General features: G+C 40.0%; 1 protein-coding gene and 1 long non-coding RNA gene across 11 annotated transcripts in view; one reads left to right on the top strand and one right to left on the bottom strand.

Annotated features, from left to right (window-relative positions):
• BRD4 (bromodomain containing 4) overlaps positions 1 to 9,269 on the bottom strand; it is a 95,489-nt gene extending 86,220 nt beyond the window's left edge. For 3 of the 8 annotated variants that reach the window (XM_088133513.1, XM_088133516.1, XM_088133517.1), the window contains exon 1: positions 8,462 to 8,642. The gene's annotated coding sequence lies outside the window, so the exon portion shown is untranslated. Of the gene's footprint in view, positions 1 to 7,776; positions 7,905 to 7,963; positions 8,079 to 8,461; positions 8,643 to 9,248 lie in introns of those variants that run through there. The other 5 variants (XM_088133520.1, XM_088133514.1, XM_088133519.1 and 2 more) reach the window with 5 other exon arrangements.
• Positions 9,270 to 9,444: 175 nt separating this feature from the next.
• The window catches only part of LOC112540983 (uncharacterized), a 31,041-nt gene continuing 24,349 nt past the window's right edge, over positions 9,445 to 16,136 (top strand). The window contains exon 1 of one of the 3 annotated variants that reach the window (XR_015794705.1): positions 9,445 to 9,722. This is a non-coding gene — a long non-coding RNA (uncharacterized LOC112540983). The remainder of the gene's footprint in view (positions 9,723 to 16,136) is intronic. The other 2 variants (XR_015794704.1, XR_003085022.2) reach the window with 2 other exon arrangements.

Genomic DNA, 16,136 nt, shown 5'->3' with positions numbered 1-16,136 from the left:
GTTTCCATCATCACAACAAAGTAGGTTCAATCATGAGCTCTTACTAGATGAGATTCATTTTTCTCAACCTGCTTCTTAATCTACCACCAACCTGCTTCATTGCTCTTAGCTGAGATATACATATACTGACTGAATGGGCCCTATACCATGACCAGCTTATAATCTGTTCCACAATCAGCCCCTGGCCATGTCTTTGTCGTTATAACTGAACTCTTCTGCCTCCTTGTACCAATTTGATTTCTGTGTATTCAATCTGATGTCCACATAAGATAGGCTTCATTTTGGTTGTTTGAAGACTATGTTAGCAATGAAGAAATCCTTGGACTGGCAGAAACTGATAAGGCATTCTCAGTTTGTTTCCTAGGTCATACAATCCTACTAGGTTTTTCTTCTCACTATTTCCAATTTGATATTCCAAACTCCAATCATAAGCAGAATATCTTGTTGGCATGTTCTGTTGATTTTGTATTGAACTTGATCATAAAACCCATCAACCTCTTCTTCTGCATCAGTAGCTGGAACATAAGCTTAGGTAATCGTCATATTAAAGAACTGCCTGTGAGGTCCAATTAATACTGCCCAGCCACAGACTGCACTGTATTCAAGTAGTGACTTTGCTACATCCTTCCTGACTATGAAAGTAATGTTGCTCCTTGTTTTTCATGTCCTGAGTAGTAAGCACTATGATTTCTGACTGAAAGTGTCAGATTCCAGCCCATTCCAATTTGTTGATGTTTAAAATATCAATGTGTACTTTATTCATTTCAACTCTGTGTTGAGCTTTCCCATGTTCATGTGTCTTATGTTCCATGTTTCCTTTGTGATTCTGTCTTTGCAGCTTTGGATTTTCTTTACCTGCATGACAACACTGGCAACTAGATATCCATAAGTCTTTAATCAAGCCACATCAAAAACATCATTAGTACTCTGAAAGATCCTCAGCTCATCCTCAGTCATCCAGCACTATATCATCAATCACTATCAAGTCTATTTACATGGTTTACTTGGCAAAATACAGGAGTGATTTACCATTGTCTTCTCTTGTATAGTACAGGCAGTCCTCACTTATCAACCACTTGTTCAGCGACTGTTTGAAGTTATGATGGTGCTGAACAAGTGGTACATGACATGTCCTCAAAGTTCCAACTGTCACTGTGTCCCCATGGTCATGATCTGGGTGCTTGGTGACTGGCTCGCAATTACAGCATCACAGCATCCTGAGGTCATGTGATCAGCATTTGCAACCTTCACTGCCAGCTTCCAACAGCAAAATCAGTCAGAAAGCTGGTAGGAGGTTGCAAATGGCAACCACATGACATCACATTAAACAATTGTGCAAGATTCATTTAATGACGATTTGCTTTATGACTGTGTCGCTTAGGGACAGAAATTCTGGCCCCAATTACCGTCACTGACTGATGACTACCTATCGTAAATGATGCCATTATCACTGTCACTAAGATGCTAATCTACCTCTAGCCATCTCCCTCTACTGTTGCTGCCCAATATAGGTGCCTGCTTGCTTTAGCTGGAATGACCTTCCCACATGGATGACCCTACTCTTGCCATATACTCCCAGCATTCTTCAATCATTTCCCAGGAACACTACCCACCACTACGCCATGATGAGGCAGCACTGCAGGACCCTGGCTGATCTAAAATGTAGTATTTTGTTCCCAGTTTGAAACAAGATTTATTTTCTGTTGTGTGTGCCTTATATTGTGAAATGAGTATGAAATACAAAGCCTGATGCAGTAATAACACTATAAAGAACTTTGCATTTTGGCCACATGTGAGAAACTGAGAATTGTATCCCACTCCTGAACTGTCCTCAGCATATCAGGTATATTCACAGTAAGGGCTGTGAAAGGAATTCAGATTAGAGATTCAGTGGAAATCCAACTAAAGTTTAGATAGTTCATTTGCAGTCAAATATAATTAAGCCTAAGGGTGAGGTGGTAATTATGTTCCAAAAGTAAATGGTGGAAGCACATGGAACCATGTAACTACAAGGTTAAGTAATCAACAATGTATTAACATGGTATATTTTAGCTACTAAGGAAAACAGAACGCAGTTTCAGTCAATAATATTTTTCAATCCAAAAGCCAAATTCTAGCACATTTAATAACATTGTGAATATTAAGACAAATCATTCAAGGGCTAAAGTCTAGTGAGGGCAGATACATATATGTAAGTTCAACATATTCAAGTATCTAGCTGTTGTAAAGATGTTTGCACATTAAGGTCTAAGAGCAGAAAAGGTTTTATGGGTACACTTGACTAAAATTTTCTGCAAAAAACCCCAAAGTTTAAAATGAGACACAAGGAATTTCTCCTCACTACCATACTCATCTTTAGCTTTTATTTGACAACATTTTGTCACCAAGTCCCCTCCTGTATTTCAATATATTTCATCTCTTTTTCAGCCAATAAGTTCACTCATGTAGAGTGAAGAATTATTGTTTAAAAAACTGAGAGAAGCAAGCAGTAAGTATATTTAGGAAATCAGATGTCACTCATATTAAAGAGAAGTCTCTAAATATCCAGCTTCAAAGCTTCACAGATATAAAGTACTTTTAGATAATCAGATCACAAGGACTCAATCTTTTAAACAAATGTTGACAAATCAGCACATTCCATATTCTTCAATCACCAATTTGTTCTAACTTCACCTTCCTCTCCTAACAGATCAGAGAGAAAAAAAAAAGAACTGAGAATGAATTTGAACAAGGGTAATAAACCATTAACTGCTGCTTGGAAAACCCTAAAACTATAAGGCTTATAGCACTATTTTTGCTTCTGAAAGCACCCCAAATTACATACAAATTTTTTTTTACTCTTGCTCTTTCTGTCAATAAGAAATGGAATGCTACGAGCTTCCTACATTACAGAGTCAAGAAACCTAAGTTAAACACCTAGGTTCTAGCACAGGGTAACTATACTATAAACCAGTACACGGTATGTACAGCAATACACTGAAAACATAATGAGGAATGCATTCTGAGATTTTTTTTTAAGAATATCACTATCCAGAAAACTGTTGTGGGGGGGGAGCAACTACTGTGGAATCCTTTTGCACTCATGATTATTGCTCAGATTGGCAGGTGGAGGCCATGGCTAGGAAGGCATTTGCCCAGCTAAGGTTGATATGCTGGTGTGCCAATTGCAACCCTATCTTGAGTGAGACGTTCTTATGACAGTAGCTCATGTCCTCATCAGCACTTACCTAGTTTATTGCAATGCCCTCTAGATGGTGCTGCCTTTGAAGACCATTAAGAAGCTACAATTGGTCCAAAATACAGCAGCATAATTGTTGGCAAGTACTTGTTGACATGACACCCATGCTTCAGACCCTGTAATTTGTACCATCTTGCCTGATGAAGAGTTCTGGTAACTCAAAAACACTGCATGTTATTGGTGGTGGACTATGCGGTGGTGCTATTTTGGGTGGACCTAATGGTGGTATGGTCTTCTACAGAAGCTGACTGCTTTCTCATGGATCAATGCAGCCACCACCTGGTTTTTTCATGTAATGTATGCAGTAATCCTGCACACTGAGGCCTACAATAAACAATTCCCACAGACTAAATACAATTAAAAACCATAAACACTAAATCCTTTGCTGTCAAACTGATTAACTATACAGCCTAGACAGATATTAACAGATACTGAAGAGGCATCTGCTATAGCACCAGCTATATTTTGTACAATAATCCACTGGCCTCTCAAGTATGGGGTTACTCATGAAAAACAGGCAGAGGTCTTTGCAATTATCTGCTGTGAGTCAACAATACAGATACATCTTAAAAAGCACATTCATATGACTATTTAAAAAATGCCCTTCAGACATTTTCAGTAGATACGTATAAACTCAAGCAAATAGAGCCAATCCAGAATAAGAATTGTAATTTAAAACAATTGGAAGGAACAAGATTGTTTCTATTCTGTGCTCTTAAGCCATAATGAATAAGAAAGCATAATAAACTAAGCCATGCCTAGCTTTGAATTTTCTTGTAAAAACAATGGGAGAAAACAAAACTGCACTTAAAGAGTTTTGTTTAAAAAATTGATTACTCTACACAAGATTAAAGTTGAAAAATTTGCAGACCAAAGCCACATTAACATACATATTTGTAAAATGCCATTTTTATTAACAGTAAAGTACAATATCTTTCCTAACTATATATCTGATGGCTGATTTGAGGGGAAAAACCAGCTCATATTCATGCAAAATCACACTTTACTTTAATTAAAAAGGAAATTTCAGATAATTAATTACAGGTATGAGCTCCCAACTTCTACCTTACATAACACATATACAGGGTGATCCAATGTACCTCAGAAGTGATTCTATTTCTAAAAACACCTTTTCGTTTTCATTTTTAAAACTCAACCCTAGAACTGCGAACTTTCCTTACAGTCATGGCTACCTTCCTTTCATCCTGAACAAGAGAACTTGATGATGTCTATGAAAGGAGATATGGACATAAATTGAAATGACTAGTCCTGGGAATTTCAAAGATAACCTCTGATAGAATAAGGAGACTCGGACATTTTGAGATTCTGATTCATAAGGCAGGAATGGAAAAAAATTACATCTATGTACTTAAGAATCTGAAATACTGCAGACTGAAAAATGACGCCCTTCATCAGCACAGAAAAGAGCAAAAGCAGTCAGAATAAAGGTGGAGGAAATGACACCCCAAAAGCATGCCCTGAATCATCTTCCATACTCTATGATAGGGATGGGAAACTTGATGGATATGTTGGACAGTAAGATTAATAATCCCTTATCATCTATCACTGCTTAAGACTTGTGGTCAAAAGAATTTGGAGGACACCAGGTTCTACATTTCTGCATTTAGTAACAATTAATTCAAACAATTACATGTATAAAATCAAAGATCTCAAATCAGTAAATCAAATGTGTAAAACACCACTAAATCCTCACATTTGGGTAGGCATTAAAATGTAGATTCACATTTCTACACAGACGTATTTCATATGAAGAAAAAATGCTACAACAGATTCTTTTAATATTTCTAGAAACCACACATAGAAAGTTCTTCCAGAGTAAATTATAATGATCAATTATCTACTTTTGAACAAGGAATGTATGAGATCTATAATAGTAGAATGCCGCTTAAGAGACAATGCTATATTGAACAAAATTTACATCAAGTCATTGTATGTAAAGACATACTCTAGACACTCTTCTGACTTTCCACCTATTTCCTATACAAATTACTAAAATACTGTCAACTACCAAGTATTGATCCAAGGGTTCTAAATAAGTGAATACAGAAGTCATTATTAACATCAATTATATCACTGCTACCTCTTTGTACTCTATAATAGATGAGTAACCTGACAGTTTGGATTTTAACTCTCATCTGTTCCAACTACCATGGCAATGGATTTTAAGAATTGTAATCTACATTGCATGGAGGGCCCGCCCCCATACCAGAATGTAATTCATATAAACATCAGATATAGTTGTGAATGCTGACTTAATGCTGAGCAGTCAACATTACAGTGCTAAACACTTGGGGGAAAGTGTTCCATAAAGGTGGATTTTCAGACTTGAATACTATTTATCTGAGGATAAATGGTCCACTTATACCACATATGACTCATATATTTCATATTTTCTATATGGAAGTTCAGAAAATCACATATATTACCATGTGTAAATGTCATTAAGAGTTTACTTAGAATGCTTTTCAAAAATATAATGCAAGGAAAATTTTAAACACGTGTACTCAAAGCAAATGGAAGAGAGAATTCTCTCCCCAAACGTCATTCTTGCCTACATGACCAATATAGCCACACCTACTTTGTGACTCTTTGTCTCCCAAAAATTATTTACTGAAATCCTAGAGAAGGGGTAGCTATACTGTAGGAAAGCTACAGTGAAAATGGAAAATTCCATGTACAAGCTAAATTGTAACTGTATTAATAACTGCCCTGATGCCATCCTAAGAGCTCCTGGTGACAATTTTAATAGTTCATATTTGCAACTATGCCCAACTGGACAATCTAAATACTTCATAATGAAATTAAATTTTTCAGAGAAGCAGGGAATTCCCTTTCATGCAGCAGCTTCTTTTTCAGTAATCTACAACTGCTTATCCTTCAATGCAGCATACAAAGAATTTATCAGATAATATTGATGGCAGCAAGCTAATTTGAGTGAGACTCATTAATCTCTACTATTACTACTATCTCAGCCGGGGTGATGGAATTGAGAAAAGAGAATTACAAAGTACTTTGTATCAGCTTCAATAGAATTCAATAGAAATATTAATTTACTTCAAAAATATATCTGAACTAAATCTCCAAACTACCATATAACAGCTGTTGGGATCAAACAGTATTCCTGAAATAGTATGACATAAGCTGATTTGTCCATTTCTAAGCCTTCTAAGTAAGTTGCAGACATTTTCTTACCATATATAATGTATTAAGAATCAAGAGAAAAAAAGTAAATCACTTTCCTACAAAGTAAGTAACTGCAGGGCCAGGGAGACCATCTAGTCATGTCAATATAAATCTATGTCTATAACCAGTGAAATCCTAATTGAGTGATTTTAATACAAGAGGCTGTTTATAATGATGACTGAATCACTTTGATAATTGATCAGAATTTCCAAGTTTTATTTTCTTGTTACTTACAAGGAAAAAAAAAAAACACTGTTTACCCCAAACCAGCCTGTGAGTTTAGGTTGAGAGGCTGATTAGTAAGTAATACTGAACAAAATCTTAGATATTGTAAACTTTATTAACCATCTAAAACTACAACAGAATATCTTGAAACGAAGCAGGAACTGATTATTAATACTGCCATAGCACAGTAAGCACTATGCAAGTTACAGAATCCAGATAATATCTCACATTAAATTATTTTTAGCTATCTATTTATACAAGAATTAATAAGTGTTAATTACCTCTGACTTATTAAAATATAAGTGAATATTTCACTTATGGGAAATTTTGTGAATGGGAAATATTTCACGTTTTGAAACTGCTCTAGAAAGTGAGACAGCATATCAGAATCTCAGGTTGCATTGAACGTTTCTTTTTTTTAAAGACATGCTAGGAAGAGTGTCTTTTAGAAATTAATTAACAAGGTTTCTTCTGCATTTTCCCCCTAAATAAGTACTTGGATTGTAATTCATAATTCAATATTTAAGACCACACCGAACTTTTTTTTGCCTAGTGCTAAGTATTTTATTTGACTGCATAGGAAAGGACGGGGCAGGAGAGAGCGGTAATGTGTAGAGAACATTTGAAGAGAAGAGGGAGTTTAGGGGAACCATAAGGCAGGCGCCTGAGTTTTAAAATGAGCCGTTAAGGGGTCAACGGCCGGCAGCGCTTACAGTCTGGTCACAAGCTACTGTCTCTACGCGGACGCCGACCGCGGCCTGGCTAGTCGGGATGCCGCTCACCGCGCCATCCTTTAGCCTTTCCGATCAGGTTACAAAACAAGAGAAATGTTGGGAGCCAAGAAAGTACCAATTAGAGCCAAGGAAACAGCCAGCAAGGCCTCCGCTCGCAGAGAGTCTCTGCGAGCCAAGGCAGGCACAACCCGACCTCTCCTGAAATGCCAGGTGGGGGCGGCGCTAGGAGAGGACCAGCGGCCAGGCCAGGCCTACGGGAACCGCCACCTTTAAGCAGGCAGGACGGGGCACGGCGCGAAAGGCGGAGCGGCCGAGAGGCGCTCCTTCCAGAGCCAGCCAGCCTTCCCGTCCCCCTCACCAACTATTGCTGCCTACCCGCCGGCTGCCCTCCGGGCCCGAACCTCGGCCGCTTCCCCCTCCTGCTCGACGACAAAATGGCGGCGGCAGGAAGTACCATCAGCACCCGCCCCGCCCAGGCTCCCTCACTGCGCCACCCGCGCACTGGACTGGACTCCCCAACACGGAAAGTCTCCGCTATTTCGGCGCACGGACAGAGATCTACCCCAGCGAACAGCCATCCGAACAGCCGGGAAAGGCGGGAAGCGCCCTGGAAACGGACGCCAAGTTCCTAGCGGTACGCGCTGAGGACACAGACATGCTTACGACAATCACGTATCCTACAGGGAAAAACGACGACGCTCTTACGCAAACTCCGCATCCTCTCCAAGCTCTCCACAGCACCTACCGCAATCCGCGTAACCGTGCAAAATACCAAATCGACTACCACGCAATCGCCCCGCACACAACTTGTCCGATAACTGCGAAATACATGCAAAGACAGAGAAAATGCTCCTTTCTCTCTCAGAAAACCCTAGAAAGAACCCCATCACCAAAAGGTGCGATTCAAAAGACCTTTGCGCAATAGGCCCCGGCGCAAAATACGTAATCCGCCTGACGCAACGGTCACATTACGCAATGCGGGTTACGCCGGCAAGGCAACGTAATTACCCAAGGAGAATACCAACCTCCGCAGCCTCTCCCGGCCCGGCCCAGCTCTTACCTGATACCAAACGATAAGCCGGAGCGGGCTGCGTTGCCAGCAATCTCCTTATCAGGGCAAATACCGTAAAGCCCCAGCCACAGAGAAGGCGCCGCACTCCACCGGGAGGGTCGCGTACCGCAAGTAAAACGACCAAAGCAGACCGAGCGACGGGCAGCGGGACCAGCAACGGCGGCACTACACTGACCTCACCGCGCAGCGTGTTACGTCATCACGCAGCAAGCCCCGCCTCGCGTAAAACAGAGGACTTCGAATCCAAGGTTTCACTCTCGCACAGACACGCCTCCTGAATCGAACAGTCCTAGGACTGGCGGGAGGTAAAATTGACTTCATTTCTGCGACAGGACTCAGGGACGAGCAGGAAGTAGAGTTGATGATGCCTCCGTGGGTGAAAGACCCCTGTTTCTAAGGGCACTGCCTTTCCTTCAATAATGTCGCAGCTGCGAGCGATTTTTCCCTGTCATTCCCTCGTATCTTTCTCTCATGCACGAAACGGACCCACCAAGCCGGAAGATCAGCCTTCCTCTCCCGCCATGCCAGGATGCCGCATTCCAGAACGGTCCATTTGTGAGCGCGACACCAATCAACATCCGACTTCACGTGCCGCCACTTTGCCTGAAGGCTATAACATGGCACCACTCCTCCTTTATTAGCTCTCCGCTGGCTCCGAGCCTAAAAAGCTTTGCTCCTCGGACTGAGTACTCCGTGGTGCTTCACTTTCCCGTATCTGGCCTGTAAAAATGAGGACGGCCGCTAGATGACAGCACAGGACTCGCGCTTTCTGTACCTCTCTGCTGCCCTCTAGTGAGATCCTCATTTCTGCTCTCCAGTTCTGGGGATCCGACCGAGTAAAAGACACGGAAGCGCGTCACTAGTGCACATAAACTAAACAAGCCTCTCTATAAGAAAGCCTTCCGCCGTGCAAATGTCCTGATTTGCTGGAGATTTGCTTTGAGTCTCAGGAAGCAACTCCCGTTAGAGTAGGTGCTGGTCAGCCGCCACCTCTCCTCCCCCTCTTCGCCACAGGGGAGGAGTTTGGTCTCCGAAGCGCGCCTCTTGCTTCAGCTCCCGGTGAGAAAAGAGCATCCGGGTGATAAGCGGTGTGTGCCCTTGCCGTCTCCCGGCTCAAGCCTCAGCAGGCAGGCCGGCCCGGCAGAGCGGAAGGAGCGTCTTTGTTCGCGCCAAGGACTTTGGCCATCCAGGCACACTGATCTCCCGGCCTCCGCGGCGGTGGCGCAGATGACGAGCGGCCGCCTAGAAGGTCGGGCAAGCTGAGAAAAACTATGCCTGTTTTATACTTGACGTTTCAGAACAAGTGGAATTTGGAGGGTTGGGAGGAGGTCGGCCGGCTCCTTCGCTCCATAGAAGGGGGTGAGGGAGGTGGCGGCCCAGTTACAGTTACCACGAATCAGTCACGGTGCCAGTTCGTAAGCCTGCCTTGATACCCAGTAACTCCAGCGCTCGGCGGCACCACCTTTTTTACTCGAGATGACGAGTGAGGATTTATATTAATGGGACATCTCGATTAACCAAGTGGAGGTGGAGAGAGACTAGTGAAAGTGTAGCAATCAGAAGCATGGCCACCACTGGCAGAGTTATTCCCACTAATAACCCAGTTATTAGCAGCTACAGTATTGTTTACTCAAAGTGGTATTATCTGGGCCATTTTCCAAATAAGACACATGGCTACAGGAAGCAGCCATATATTGTGCAAAAATAAATTGCGTAAAACCAGTTACTACGGTTTTCTCACTACAATATAAACATTCTATAGAATAGTAATACTTGTATAAAACAATCAGTTGGAGAGAAAGTGGGAATGCATATGAGCAACAGATATAGGACTGGACTAGTGGAAGATCAATATTCCTCTGGAATTTGCCTATTCATAATTTCTGGAAGAATTCCATATGCATCTGTACAGTACTATTAATGTACATACATACCCATCTCACTATTCCATTTCAGAGAAAGGCACATTATGAAAAGTATACACAGACCCAAAGAATTAGTAAGCAAAATAAAACAGGAGATAAAAAGAAATAAAGCTAATGCTAGTCAATATAATTTTTCATACAATTCCTAACCCTGCAAACCATCTTTGCTTCCACACATTCATATACTGCTTTAAACATGGCCTTTTGTGTTTTAAACTTCTCACCAGTGCTTTTGGGAATCGCAGGAAATCTTATTTTCTTAGTTTTCTGCTTCCTAACAATTTATTCTGTCTTCCTTCATATATATATATATGTGTGTGGGTGGGTGGGTGTCCTGGGACTTGATCCTCATTCTTTTTATAATGACCACCTCTATGTAGTTATGGTCACCCTCTTCTGTGTTCAGCCCATATTCATTTATTACCCATTTTCTCTTGACCCCATCTCTTCTTGTTTTACCATCCACATTTCTTCAATAATCCATTCCCACTCACTGCATGCTTCTCCTGACATACCCAACTCCATATAACCAAGGGGGCAGAAACCTATGATTTTCCATCCTTAGTAAATACTACACCAAGGCACACAAATTTATCTACAGTGGTGCTTAAAAGTTTACTTATTCATTTACAGATACTTTACTCCATCCTATGTGGCTTTTACTGCATTCAGCAACAAACCTTCCATTTTATATTAATGCAAACATTCTAAAATTCAAGTATGTCCTTACCATTTTAGCAGGGAATGCTGCGTGTAGCAAAGGAATGACAGGCTGATAATCTAGTGTACTCATAGAATCATAGGGTTAGAAGGGAGGAGTTCATATCTTACTAAAAAGCATTATGTAAAAAAATATGCTTCCTAAATATCACTTCCTTGTATCATTCTCTTGTTACAATTTTTTTTAAAGTTCATATTCTGTGGGGAAATTTCAGCCTAACATATTAACTTTTAACTGTATGTTTTACTGAGAGAAAAGGGTAAGTCAATAGTTATCTCTCTTAGTTTTAATTTAAAGAACATTTATAAAGTTCAACTGTAACATTTATTTTCAGTGTATTCGACCCTGAAATGGGAAAAAAGAAACATGAATGGATCATAACTGTCTTTCCTTCAACTTTAAATAACCGCAAATGAGATGGAGGGAACGTAGAATGAGACCCAACAAAATTCTAGAATCATAGAAGTTGGAAGGACCATTTAGGCTATGAAGTCCTGCACCCTGTTCAGTGTAGGAGTCCAAAGCTTCCTAGATGGATGTTGCTTATACATAGCTAACAAAAGGTGGCTACCACCTCTCTGGTTAATTGGGTGTACTGTTGAGCTGCTGTTACTGCTGGAAAGGTATTTTTTCCAATATTCAACAGGCATCCTGTGGCTTAAATATATTATTTTGTATCTTGTGCTCTGGAATGAAAGAACAGGACTTGATCTTCTGTATGACAACCTTTCAGATATTTGAAAAGTACTATCAATAACTGTTCTGAGGTATCTTTTTTCAAAACTAAGTGTGTACAGCTTTCAATTTCTCTTTAGAGAAGTTAGGTTTATAGGCCTCAGATTACCCTGGGTTTATTAAATTTTACTTTTGAAGCCCAATGTAAATGTTTGACTATACTCAGTTTTAGTTTCCCTTAAAATCAAGTACTCCAGCATGATGCTGTAAGTTTCTGCTACTCCTGCTTCCTCAACTAAGCCTTTCTTATTGATTAGTATCAAATCAAGGAGAGCTGATTGTCTTGCTTTTTTTTTTCTTTTTTACTTGAAACAGAAACAGTTCATTTACTTTGTTAATTTGCAGAATTCTGGTCAGTGACCATAATCAAGAACTAACTAAATAACTATTTGGTTTTCTTATGAAGATGAGAGTTGTCTGCAAGAAAGCATAGCATCTAGGCACGTTTAAACTCAACTCAATTTTGGGAAGGGTGGGGGAAATATCTGCTAACTGAAGAAGAGAGATAAATTGTACATCCTCAAATGCTGCCCCAAAGTCCCTATTATTTTACTGAGCAGAATTTGAAAACCCTGGGGGACTGCAAAAGTACAGAAGACAGTTCTGTCATAATATAAAAAATCCACTAGTGCAAAGTTGAATTCTATCCATTGAAATTATTTTTTTTAAATATCCAAGTTGATTCTTAGCTCTTTCAATTCCACAATTCTATGATTCTATGATTAAATTAATTTGTATCACCAGAACGGCAGAATTAAGGTGCAGTGTCACCTTGAAGCATTAACAATTAACAATTAAAACCAAATAATCTATAAGTTTGCAAAAGCCTTCTGCAATAGAAGCTCAGGGTTGAACTGTGGAGTCCTTGGGGTTCTCTGAGCTTGGTTCTTTTCTTGCAAACATTTCGTTACCTGGCTAGGTAACATCTTCAGTGCTAGAACGGAGTGGGGTTTGCTCTCTGTTTATATACTGTGGCATGCCCTGCCAGTGTGGGTGTGGGTTTTATTTTTATATCTGGTAGTTCCTTGATTAGGGTATTGTTTACTGCTTGATTGTATGTCTGGTGGTAATCTTGGTGTTAATCTCTGCTTATCTGGGTGATGATTGCTGGTGAGGAGATGTTCTGGTCTTTTGTTTTCCTTTCTATTGTCTCTTTTGAATAGTGTGTAGATGTTTTTTATCTCTATGTGCCTGTTGATGGTTGCCTTGTCTAGATACCAAGCTGCCAAGAATTCCCTCCAGAACCCCAAGGACTCCAAAGCCTTCTCCAACAGAAAATCTCTCAAAGTTTTCCACTGCATCTCTTTTATCTATCCTTATCTTTTTCTCCACTAGTTTTGCTTCCTCTTCTACAAACAACATATTGGAAGAAAATGTTACCTAACCAGTATAGTAAGTTAACAAATCTGTGGGTTTGTGGTGTGCAGTTTTCAGTAGCACATGACTATGAGCAGACAGTTGATTTAAATTGTAGCTCAGAATGTATGGAATAGTCACAAGATACCCCCCAAACCCATCTTCTGTATTAAACAGTTTGCAGATCTTGATGAAAATCACATACTGTAATGATTGTGAGGAACATTTTATACTGAGTCTGTAAGATTAGAAACAATAATGAATAGAAAAATATGTTAAGCAATATACAGGCAACTTTTCAGAATTGTGATGGCAATGTGATGAAGTAAGAGGAACGTTGTTTCAAATATAGAGAAATTTACAAGTTGTAATACAAAATACTTGCCAAACACAAAATTGAAAGAATGTTCTGTTCTCATAGAAAGTGAGAGGTAAAACACACCACTTTCCAAATTCCATCAGTAGAGGGAACTTTTTCATAAGGGTTCTGTCCTGGACCCAATACTCTTCAGTATTTTCATAAATGAGTTAAATGAGGGGATAAAAGTATGCTAATCAAATTTGCACGTGATACAAAGTTGGAATGTATTGCTAACACCTCAGAAGATAAGCTCAAAGTTCAAAGGGATTTTGATAGTCTTGAACACTGGGCCCTTTCTAATAAAATGCAATTAATTGGCAAGAAATGTAGGGTTGTGAACTTAGGAAAAACTAGATGCAAGCTACAATGTAGGAAACATCTGGATGTCCTGGTAGATCATGGATTAAGTATGAGCAGGAGTGTGTGATAGCTATCGAAAGAGGTAATGCGATGTCTGACAGTATAGTTTTCTATGCTGACTGGTCAGATCACACCTGGAATATTGTATTCAGTTCTGGTCACAATACAAGGCGGATGCTGAGGAGCTGGAAAGAGTGCAATGAAGATGGTGAGGGGCTTAAAGAACAGGTAAAAGAATTGGGTATGTTTAGCCTAACGAAGTCTGAGGAAAGCATCTGCTCCACTAGGTAGGCCAGATCAAAAGACTATAACTATATGGGTAGTTCTCAGGTTATGATGGCAATTGGGGCTGGAATTTGTGTTGCTAAGTGATGTGGTCATAAAGTGCGTCACATGATTGTGTCACTTAACGACAGCAGTTCCAGCAGTCTCGGTTGCCATCATTAAGCAAGGACCACGTGGGCCATTAACCAAGGACCAAACGTGGGCCATTAACCACAGTCACCAAACGTGACTGTGACTTCCAACTTCCTGCCGGCTTCCCCATTGACTTCACTTGTGGGGAAGCTGGCCAGGGACACCAGAAATTGTGATCATGTGACCATGGGGATGCTGCAGTGGCTGGAACTATGAGGACCTGTCGTAAATACCATTCACTCAGTGCTGTCGTAACTTTGGACAGTCGCTGAATGAATGGTTGTAACCCGAGGACTACCTGTAGTTTATTCTGATAAGCAATATCAAAATCTTGCATGTGTGATTGTGCTATCCCTCCCCTCATTCTTTTACCCCAGTGAATCAGGAAGGTGTTTGCCTGAGCCACTTCCAACTATTATCTTGCTTCCCAGGACTTAGAATGTTTTAGCCCTCTTTGACTAGGTAACAGTTCTTGCATATTTCTGTCAAGGTCACCTCCTGTACTCTCTGCAGGAAGACATGATAGCAATCTTCCAATACTTGGTGCTGTCACAAGGAAAAGGGTGTGGATTTATTCTCCATAGCTTATAAGACTAGAAGAGATCCAACAGGTGAAAACGTTACAAAGGGAAATTTAAACTCGAAAGTAGGAGGAATTTCCCGAAAGAGGCATTAAGCAATGGAACAGCCTGTCTCTTGGAGCTATGGATGTTCGCTCACTAGAGGTTTTCAAGCAAAGATTGGATAGCCATTTATCTGGGATGGTATGAGGATTCTTGTCTTGGGCAAGACATTGGAATAGACCTCCAAGGTCCCTCCAATTCTGTTTCTTTGGCTATTGTGCATGCATCTGAATTAAACTGATCAATAAAAACTTATGCAGTTATCAATTTGTTAGTCATTAAATGGGCATGTGACTGTTGTTTTGTGAATAGAAAATGAACATAGTTCCCTGGTTGGAAATTGTACACAAATCTGGAAACTTCTGCCCACAAAGCACATGTTCTGCTACTAAGTAGTTGGATTTATACTATATCTAAGCCACGTGTATAGTGTGTAGGAGCCCTGCCATTGTGGTTTATTCAATAAAGCTTGATTAACAAGCCACTTAGTACAATGTGATGACTAGGTCCTTGGAAGTGAGTACACATGAAATGCAAAGAAAAATATCCAAATGTTTATGGCTGACAGTAGATATTTTAATTCCAGGCTATCAACAGTTCTAAATGATCTTAACTATCAAACTTGATGGAAACCAGATAGTCTGCTTTACAAGCTGTTGCGAATGGAAATCAATGCCTTTTATTAAAATAGGTAGTCACACCTTTGATAACTTCAAAAGAGTGCACAATACGATTTCAATGATCTGCTACATTCCCTCACAGCAAGTGGGTAGAATGTAAAGATTCCTCTGCCCATTCTGAACTACTGGCAGAAGAAAAATGCTTAGAAATCATGCTTCAGACTAAAAACATATGTGATTTAGGTGTACTCAATAACTTGTGAGCATGGTCATACATATAAAATCCATCTATGTGCAGAAAAAAACCCATAAAATGTTAATATTGGTAATGCATATTTTTGTCTCTCATGAAAAGTTGAAATTGTTATTATCATATACACGTGATTCAGAAATTTGATCTGGAATTAATATTTATTTAACCTTTCGTACACTGTCAGAAGAGTTTCTCTTGTCTTACAGCTCTGTCATTTTGAAATGAGAAAAGAAGTCTGCACCTTGACAACATAGTCAATGCAAGTCTTTTAGCTTGAATAATTATGTTTTCT

This window comes from Python bivittatus, unplaced genomic scaffold, assembly GCF_059951505.1.
Source record: "Python bivittatus isolate LINGU-HERP-01145 unplaced genomic scaffold, Pbiv_v1 ctg000080_np1212, whole genome shotgun sequence".
In the NCBI taxonomy this organism is placed as follows: Eukaryota; Metazoa; Chordata; class Lepidosauria; order Squamata; family Pythonidae; genus Python; species Python bivittatus.
This window is presented reverse-complemented; position numbering and strand designations above follow the sequence as displayed.